Here is a 9,452-nt window from a genome sequence, read left to right on the forward strand (position 1 = left end):
CGTAGCCTATTAGTAGGGTAAATGTAATTCATTCCAGTTATTTAAAGCCACAATTGAGCAGGTTTGAAGCAGGATGTTTTCTATACAGAACAGCCCTCCATCAAATTGAAATAATTTTGATTTCGGACATTTGAACAGCAGGACTACAAAGAGTACTTTTCCAGTTTTCCCAAGCCATTAATGTGTCACAGCAATGTGTAAATATCTAATTACTCCCCCCACACCTTATCATTCCAGCCTCTAGTAAACCAGACAGCTGCTCCACTACCAAATATATCAGTGTCTCTGAGCACCAACTGGCCTAGTTGTTACTGTCATAACAAAACCAGAAATATTAGGCCTTACATCTGTTCAAACGGTCTCAGTTTTCATATCTAACATGATAAAAAGGTGGAATTTCCTCAATTCGTCTCCATTGATAAGATTTTTCAAATAAATTTATCAAATAGCTCATTTTACGTATTAGGCATATTTATTTAGGCTATACAGGGAGAGAATAAAAATAACCTAGATGTAAATCTAGCCAGTTTGAGCCCATGGCACACGGTTTATGAACTGATACACAAAACAAATGTTTCTATTTAAATTATTATACAAAATTCTTGCAACCAAAATAATGCTATATATATGGGAGATACAACCATCCCAGCTCTGCTGATTTTGCTGTGAAGAGACAGAATCCTTAGATAATTTGTTTTGGTACTGTCCATATGTAGCTTGTTTTTGGTCGCAGGTTCAGAAATGGCTGAAGAATTGCAACATTTATCTGGAGCCAACTCTGCAAATAGCACTGCTTGGTGATTTAAAAAGTCATAGTCAATCGATCAAGAATACTCTTAGCAAAAAGGTTAATCTTTAATTTACAATCTGTCGAAACTATGAGAATAGAAAAGGTTCAGAACTGTTGTGGAACATCACAGCACAGTTAAAAAATATATGGCAAATAGACATCAAAACTGGATGGTGTTCAGATAGATGGGAGGTTGCGGGTAGCTGAAGGATGGGACTAAAAACAAACAAAAGATAATTATTGTAAAATATACTGTGTCCGTAAAATGTATATAGTATGTATAAGCTGGGTGTAGAAGCCTGATGTTGTCCATTAGTTTGCTCCAATTAGGTGAGGGGTGGTAGGGTTAGGGGGAAATAAGGGAATACATATATACAAAAAAATATATGGGGGATTTGGAAATTATGCAGACAATTACATTGATGGAAGCCACAATCTATCTGTGGGGAAAATTGTGATCCCCCAAATAATAATTGGGCCCTTCTCAGTAGAACTGTAGATTTTCAGTGCTGAACATTTCCAGTTCGAAATCATATGGCAGAAACCAGTATAAAATAAACCTGTCTGGTCACCAAGAATAGATGGCGTAAAGGCCACGCGGTTTATCACCTATCAGGGACTAGGAGTAATCCTCGATTGCGTCAATCTTGGCCATGTGGTGTCTAGAAAGCAGCAATGTCGCATTGTGGCCTACAGCAATTTCCATTCAACATTATGAATATTCAAAGATAGCCTACATGTCCTTGGTGATGATTTCCATGAAGGAGTGACCAAGCACTTCGTCAAGGTGGATGATGTGGCAGATTCCATTTGTGAAGGCTGACTGGCTGAATGACGACCATGAGGGCATGGCATAACGCCTCGATCACAAGGACAGTGTCATTGCGTTTAGGTACAACGGAAGTTCAGTACCAATCAAAATGGTACGCAGCAGCATCATATGTACGCAGCAAAAGTTCAACATTCACCTTCCGCTATCATTTCTGTCAAGCCGTCTACACACACAATTTGATGCATATGTTCGATAAATTGAAAGTATGCACCACACAGAACGCACTGCAACTGCTTCTGCAACGCAATGCTGCAAGGCAAACGCAGCTTTCCATTGGAAATGAATGTACAGGACCAGTCAAAAGTTTGGACACACCTACTCATTCAAGGGGTTTTCTTTATTCTTACTATTTTCTACATTGCAGAGTAATAGTGATGACATCAAAACTATGAAATAACACATATGGAATCATGTAGTAACCAAAATAAGTGTTTAACTTTTTAAGGTATAGGGGGCATAATCTAATGTTTTGTTTTCGCTGTAAAGCCTTTTTGAAATCGGACAATGTGGTTAGATAAAGGAGAGTCTTATCTTTCAAATGGTGTAAAATAGTCATATGTTTGAGAAATTGAAATTATAGCATTTTTAAGGTTTTTCGTATTTCGCGCCAGGCGCTAACATTGGATATTGGCGAGGCGTTCCGCTGTCCATAAGAGGTTTTAAGGCATATTGAGCAGGGCTAGAGGCTCTACAGTGAAATAAGACAGTAATCACTAACCAGGACAGTAATGGACAAGGCATATTGATATTAGGGAGAGGCATGCGCAGCCAAGTGAATCGTATGGGTCCAGTGAGTGGTTGGGCTGGCTGGGGACACGGTGATTCAGACAGTTAGCAGGCCGGAGCTAGCAAGCTAGCAGGCCGGGGCTAGCAAGTTAGCAGAAGGGCCTTAGAGGGACATCGCAATGGGGGAAAGTCTGTTTTTGCCTCCTCGTGCGGTGACGTCGATAGACCAGTTGTGGAATTAGTAGGGTTCCAAGTAGCAGAAGGGTCCAAGTCCAATTGTCAAAATGGGTATAGTGGTCCAAGAAACTGGCCAATGGATCAGCTAACAGCCTTGCCTTGATGACAGCTTTGCACACTCTTGGCATTCTCTCAACCAGCTTCATGAGGTAGTCACCTGGAATGCAATTCAATTAACAGGTTAATTAACTTGCTAAAAGTTAATGTGGAATTTCTGTCTTAATGCTTTTGAGCAGTTGTGTTGTAACAAGTTAGGGGTGGTATACAGAAGATAGCCCTATTTCGTAAAAGATCAAGTCCATATTATGGCAAGAACAGCTCAAATAAGCAAAGAGAAACAACTGTCCACCATGACTTTAAGACATGAAGGTCAGTCTATACGGATATTTTCATGAGCTTTGAAAGTTTCTTCAAGTGCAGTCGCAAAAACCATCAAGCGCTATGATGAAACTGGTTCTCATGAGGACCGCCACAGGAAAGGAAGACCCAGAGTTACCACTGCTGCAGAGGATAAGTTCATTAGGAGTTACCAGCCTCAGAAAATGCAGCCCAAATAAATGCTTCACAGAGTTCAAGTAACAGACATCTCAACATGAACTATTCAGAGGAGACAGGCCTTCATGGTCGAATTGCTGCAAAGAAACCACTACTAAAGGACACCAATAAGAAGAAGAGACATGCTTGGGCCAAGAAACACGAGCAATGGACATTAGACCGGTGGAAATCTGTCCTTTGGTCTGATGAGTCCAAATGTGAGAGTTTTGGTTCCAACCGCTGTGTGAGACGCAGAGTAGGTGAAAGGATGATCTCCGCATGTGTGGTTCCCACCGTGAAGCATGGAGAAGGAGGTGTGTTGGTGTGGGGTGTTTTTCAACAGGACAATGACCCAACACACCTCCAGGCTGTGTAAGGCTATCTGACCAAGAAGGAGAGTGATGGAGTGCTGCATCAGATGACCTGGCCTCCACAATCACCCGACCTCAACCCAATTGAGATGGTTTGGGATGAGTTGGACCACAAAGTGAAGGAAAAGCAGCCAACAACTGCTCAGCATATGTGGGAACTCCTTCAAGACTGTTGGAAAAGCATTCCAGGTGAAGCTGGTTGAGAGAATGCCAAGAGTGTGCAAAGCTGTCATCAAAGCAAAGGGTGGCTACTTTGAAGAATCTCAAATATATTTTGATTTGTTTAACACTTTTTTGGTTACTACATGATTCCATATGTGTTATTTCATAGTTTTGATGTCTTCACTATTATTATACAATGTAGAAAATAGTAAGAATAAAGAAAAACCCTTGAATGAGTAGGTGTGTCCAAACTTTTGACTGGTACTGTACATTCACTTCCAATGGAATGCGCCGTTTGCCTTGCAGCATTGCATTGCAGAAGCAGTTGCAGTGCGTTCTAGGTGGTTCATTCGATAAATCGAACATATGCATCAAATTGTATTTGTAGACGGCTTGACAGAAAAGATAGCGGAAGGTGAATGTTGAACTTTTGTTGCATACATATGATGCTGCTGCGTACCATTTTGCTCAATAACGAGGCGTAACATGCTGATCAGACCAGCTCCGTGCGTGCACCATCCTGTGCATGTTAATTTTGTCTATCTCCACCAGACATGGTCATGACATGCAGGTTAAAATACCTAAATCAACTGTGAACCAACTATGTTCATTTGGGGATAGGTCGAAACACACATGAAACATTCATGGACATTTAGCTATCTTGCTGTGGCTAGCTAATTTGTCCTGGAAAATAAACATTGGGTTGTTATTTTACCTGAAACTCATTAAGCTCCTATTTTTTTTTTTTTTTACATTTTAGTTATTTAGCAGACGCGCTTATCCAGAGCGACTTAGTTTCATATTTTTTTTCATACAGGTCCCCAGTGGGAATTGAATCCACAACCCTGGCATTGCAAGTACCATGCTCTATCAACTGGATCTTTGTAAAATTTTTACCCATGTTGAGTCATACAAAATCATGTGTTCTCTACTCCGACAATTAATCCACAGATAAAAAGAGGTTAGCTTTTAGTTTGTTTTCTTTGATAAATCTCTCCTTCTTCAGCTGTCTTCTTCTTCTTCTGTGGATTTTATATGGCGGTTGGCAAACAACTTTAAGGTGTATTACCGCCACCAACTGGACACCTAGTTCATCTTTTAATCACCTACCTGTGTTAATGCTTTTAAAAACCAATGGGTAGCTGGGAGAGGCGGAGCTTGCAGCGCATCGCGCATCTAAAATATAACCAAGTTATATTTTAGCGCCTAGCTACGCAGACGACCTTGGCGCACGCAAGCAGTTTGGGTGAAACAATTGAATAACGTGTACATTTATTTCGCAATGCTCACACACACAATGCAGGTGGACTGGCCACCTGCAATTCATCAACATATATGCATTTTCAGGGCTGCCAACTTTTGAAGAAAGTTTGGAGTGGGATTTGCTGTGTGAATTTCCTTGCCCACTGGCACAAACCCTAGAAGGGAGGACATTTAATATTTTAAAGCTAATTTCCTGCTATTCTACATATTTTGACAAGGTTTAGGGCTATGTCCAGGGTGGAAAATAAAATAAAAAACACAGGTCAGATGCTTTGAACATTAAATGAGCACTCAAAATTGGACTACTTTTTTGAGGGATGAAATTGAAAGTATGCTAATATCTTTTGAAAGATATATTTTTTTAGGTAGTTTGACACTTTATTCAGACAGTAATGAAATGAGATGGGGAGACAGTCAAATGGGAGAAGGCCATTGTTACATTTGGGAGGCGCATGGGGATGGATGGAGATAGATTTGGCTTCCAGACTCCGCTATTGTGCCACACCCTCAGTACGCTCAGGACCCCATTGCCAGAGCAAGCATAAATTATATATATATATATATATATATATATATATATATATATATATATATTATATATATATATATATATATATATATATATATCACATTTTATTGGTCACATACACATGGTTAGCAGATGTTAATGTGAGTGTAGCGAAATGCTTGTGCTTCTAGTTCCGACAGTGCAGTAATATCTAACAAGTAATCTAACAATTCCACAACAACTACCTAATACACACAAGTCTAAGTAAAGGGGTGGAATAAGAATATGTACATATAGATGCATGGATGAACGATAACCGAGTGGCAAAATGCACTAGATTGTATAGAATACAGTATATACATATGAGATGAGTAATGCAAGATATGTAAACACTATTAAAGTGGCATTATTCAAGTGACAAGTGATCCATTTATTAAAGTGGCCTATGATTTCGAGTCTGTATGTAGGCAGCAGCCTCTCTGTCAGTGATGGTCAAATGGGTTGTTTAGTTACTTACTCAAAATTCATATGCCAATGGTGGCAGGCTGTAATCCACACATGGCTGTTATATAAGATTTAGCCATGTGTGAATTGAGTAAGTGCTCAGCCGAAAGACGTTGGGAATGTGATTTTGAGAAAAATAATAATTCCCGTCCGCACATTTCCAATCATCTAATTTCACTAAACAACCCATTTGACCGTTGTAGCAAGCGACGTTATTCTAGCAATATTATAAGAGAGCAGAGGCCCATTTATCCGTCACAGAAACCGCGCAGCCACGCGTACAAGAGCGGCGTTGTCATGTCGCATCACCTAACGACCAATAATAAAGAAAACCTGCCAAAAGTATGGACTGTTGCCCGTTCAAATGATTCTATTGTAAAACAATTCATTGCTACAATTAAGTTTAACAATGTAACAATTAATTACCGCCTTTCATGTCAAATCGTGTGTGTAGGTAAGAAGAGTCATGTCACGCCTACTAACCTTGTAGAGATGAGAAGTGCGGCAGTCAGATCACTGTTTCCATTATTGCAACGCAACAAAAAAATACGAAGTTGTTGCTAATACCAATGCGATAACATTTAGGATAAAATGTAACACGATAAATGTAGCCTTTCGCTCCACGTGGCGCAAGCACCAAATAGTGACGAATGGCTGTGCTGCTGTAACAATTTTACATAGCGCGTAAGCTAATCTTCATCATCTCCCCGACTCGGCGTTACACACTGAGGTATAAATAAGAAGTTACACATACAACCAAATACAACATAGCTCACTGCTCGGATGCCCCTCCCCGTATGTCATCATAGCGCACTACTAGTTTTTCGGCCATCGACAATAGGTGATGGGCATTCCGGCTCTTTTCAGTGAGCCGGCTCGTTCGGTTCAGCTCACCAAAAAGAGCCGTCTCTTTTGTCTCCCAAACGGCTCTTTAAAAAAAATATGTTTTGTATTTTTTCAAGTCAAAGCGTTTGCGCTATTTTGACTATGATTGGTGTTAAAACAATTCAAATTAAATTATTAAATGAAATCATACTCTACCTTAACCACAATGTATTTAAAAATGCATTGCTTTGTTATGAAAAATAATACCATTAAACATTTGCATTTAAAGTATAACTTTTTAAGGTATATAAACAAAGTGCATATAAATCTAACAATTCAAAACGAATACAATCTGAACAACATAGTAATAGAATAATGCACCATATCAAAGAAAAATAAATAACAATGTGCATCCCACTTAAAACATTAAACTGGTCCCTCTTTTCTCTCTCTTCTTTATTGCCATGTTATAACCAGCAGCACACAGCAATGCTGACCATATTTTGCTTTTATGAGAGATTTGCATTCAGAAATGCAAGCTGCATCACTTTCGAGGGGCTGATGCGGTTTCTTCTCTCAGAAGACCCTCTCAGAAGGAATGGATGTGGCCAATATGCAGTCTCCCTGTCATGACTTTAGTAAGCCGTGGGTCGACAGAGGCCTTGTTCTTCCACCAGCTCCTCCAAATAGGATCGGACCTCCATTATGGAATCTGCTGAGGGATTCCTTCGTGCTGCATCCCCAGTTGCTCTCTCGTCAAACAGCATCCAAACAGCAGACGTTTGTGGCACTACTGCTGGTGCTTCTACTCCATCAGATCCCTCTTCTTTCTGTTGCCCTGGTGCCTGAGCCAGCTGACTGCTGGAGCTGTCCCTCCCTGCTGCTGAGATTATTCTTTGAAGAGCCTCATCAATCGCTCTGGCATCACTGAAGGCTAACTTCTTAAACCTGGGGTTAAGTGCAACGGTTTCTGATAGCACATGATTATATTCTGTTCATACTATACCGGCTCCGACGCTCGTCTTATGTGGCAGGGCTTGCAAACTATTACAGACTACAAAGGGAACCACAGCGGCGAGCTGCCCAGTGACACGAGCCTACAAAACGAGCAAAATCACTTCTATGCTCGCTTTGAGGCAAGCTGCACTGAGGCATGCATGAGAGCATCAGCTGTTCCAGACGACTGTGTGATCACACTCTCCGCAGCCGATGTGAGTAAGACCTTTAAACAGGTCAAAATACACAAGGCTGCGGGGCCAGACGGATTACCAGGACGTGTGCTCCGGGCATGTGCTGACCAACTGGCAGGTGTCGTCACTGACATTTTCAACATGTCCCTGATTGAGTCTGTAATACCAACATGTTTCAAGCAGACCACCATAGTCCCTGTGCCCAAAAACACAAAGGCAACCTGCCAACTGTCTTCCAGTTGAAGCTCGCATCTGCTACAAGACCATGATGCTTGCCTACGAAGCTGTGAGGGGAACGGCACCGCCGTACCTTCAGGCTCTGATCAGTCCCTACACCCAAAGAAGGGCACTGCGTTCATCCACCTCTGGCCTGCTCGCCTCCCTATCTCTGCGGAAGCACAGTTCCCACTCAGCCCAGTCAAAACTGTTCGCTGCTCTGGCACCCCAATGGTGGAACAAGCTCCCTCACGACGCCAGGACAGCGGAGTCAATCACCACCTTCCGGAGACACCTGAAACCCCACCTCTTTAAGGAATACCTGGGATAGGATAAAGTAATCCTTCTAACCCCCCCCAAAAAAGATATAGATGTACTATTGTAAAGTGGTTGTTCCACTGGATATCATAAGGTGAATGCACCAATTTGTAAGTCGCTCTGGATAAGAGCGTCTGCTAAATGACGTAAATGTAAATGTAAATGACTACAGACCCGTAGCACTCAAGTCTGTAGCCATGAAGTGCTTTGAAAGGCTCGTAATGGCTCACATCAACACCATTATCCCAGAAACCCTAGACCCACTCCAATTTGCATACCGCTCAAACAGATCCACGGATGATGCAATCTCTATTGCACTCCACTCTGCCCTTTCCCACCTGGACAAAAGGAACACTTATGTGAGAATGCTATTCATTGACTACAGCTCAGCGTTCAACACCATAGTACCCTCAAAGCTCATCACTAAGCTAAGGATCCTGGGACTAAACACCTCCCACTGCAACTGGATCCTGGACTTCCTGACGGGCCGCCCCCAGGAGGTGAGGGTAGGTAGCAACACATCTGCCACGCTGATCCTCAACACTGGAGGCCCCCAGGGGTGCGTGCTCAGTCCCCTCCTGTACTCCCTGTTCACCCAGGACTGCATGGCCAGGCACAACTCCAACACCATCATTAAGTTTGCAGACGACACAACAGGCCTGATCACCGACAACGACGAGACAGCCTATAGGGAGGTCAGAGACCTGGCCGGGTGGTGCCAGAATAACAACCTATCCCTCAACGTAACCAAGACTAAGGAGATGATTGTGGACTACAGGAAAAGGAGGACCGAGCACGCTCCCATTCTCATCGACGGGACTGTAGTGGAGTAGGTTGAGAGCTTCAAGTTCCTTGCGGTCGTGAAGAGGGCACGACAAAGCCTATTCCCCTTCAGGAAACAAAAGAAATTTGGCATGGGTCCTGAGTTCCTCAAAAGGTTCTACAGCTGCAACATCGAGAGCATCCTGACTGGTTG

At 42.1% G+C, this 9,452-nt stretch overlaps 1 protein-coding gene across 2 annotated transcripts in view; it reads right to left on the reverse strand.

Moving 5' to 3' along the window:
- The window catches only part of LOC106608683 (equilibrative nucleoside transporter 2), a 32,084-nt gene extending 25,277 nt beyond the window's left edge, over positions 1 to 6,807 (reverse strand). The window contains exon 1 of one of the 2 annotated variants that reach the window (XM_014206783.2): positions 6,411 to 6,807. The gene's annotated coding sequence lies outside the window, so the exon portion shown is untranslated. The remainder of the gene's footprint in view (positions 1 to 6,410) is intronic. The other variant, XM_014206781.2, reaches the window with a different exon arrangement.
- Between the last annotated feature and the right edge of the window lie 2,645 nt (positions 6,808 to 9,452).

This window comes from Salmo salar, chromosome ssa07, assembly GCF_905237065.1.
Source record: "Salmo salar chromosome ssa07, Ssal_v3.1, whole genome shotgun sequence".
In the NCBI taxonomy this organism is placed as follows: Eukaryota; Metazoa; Chordata; class Actinopteri; order Salmoniformes; family Salmonidae; genus Salmo; species Salmo salar.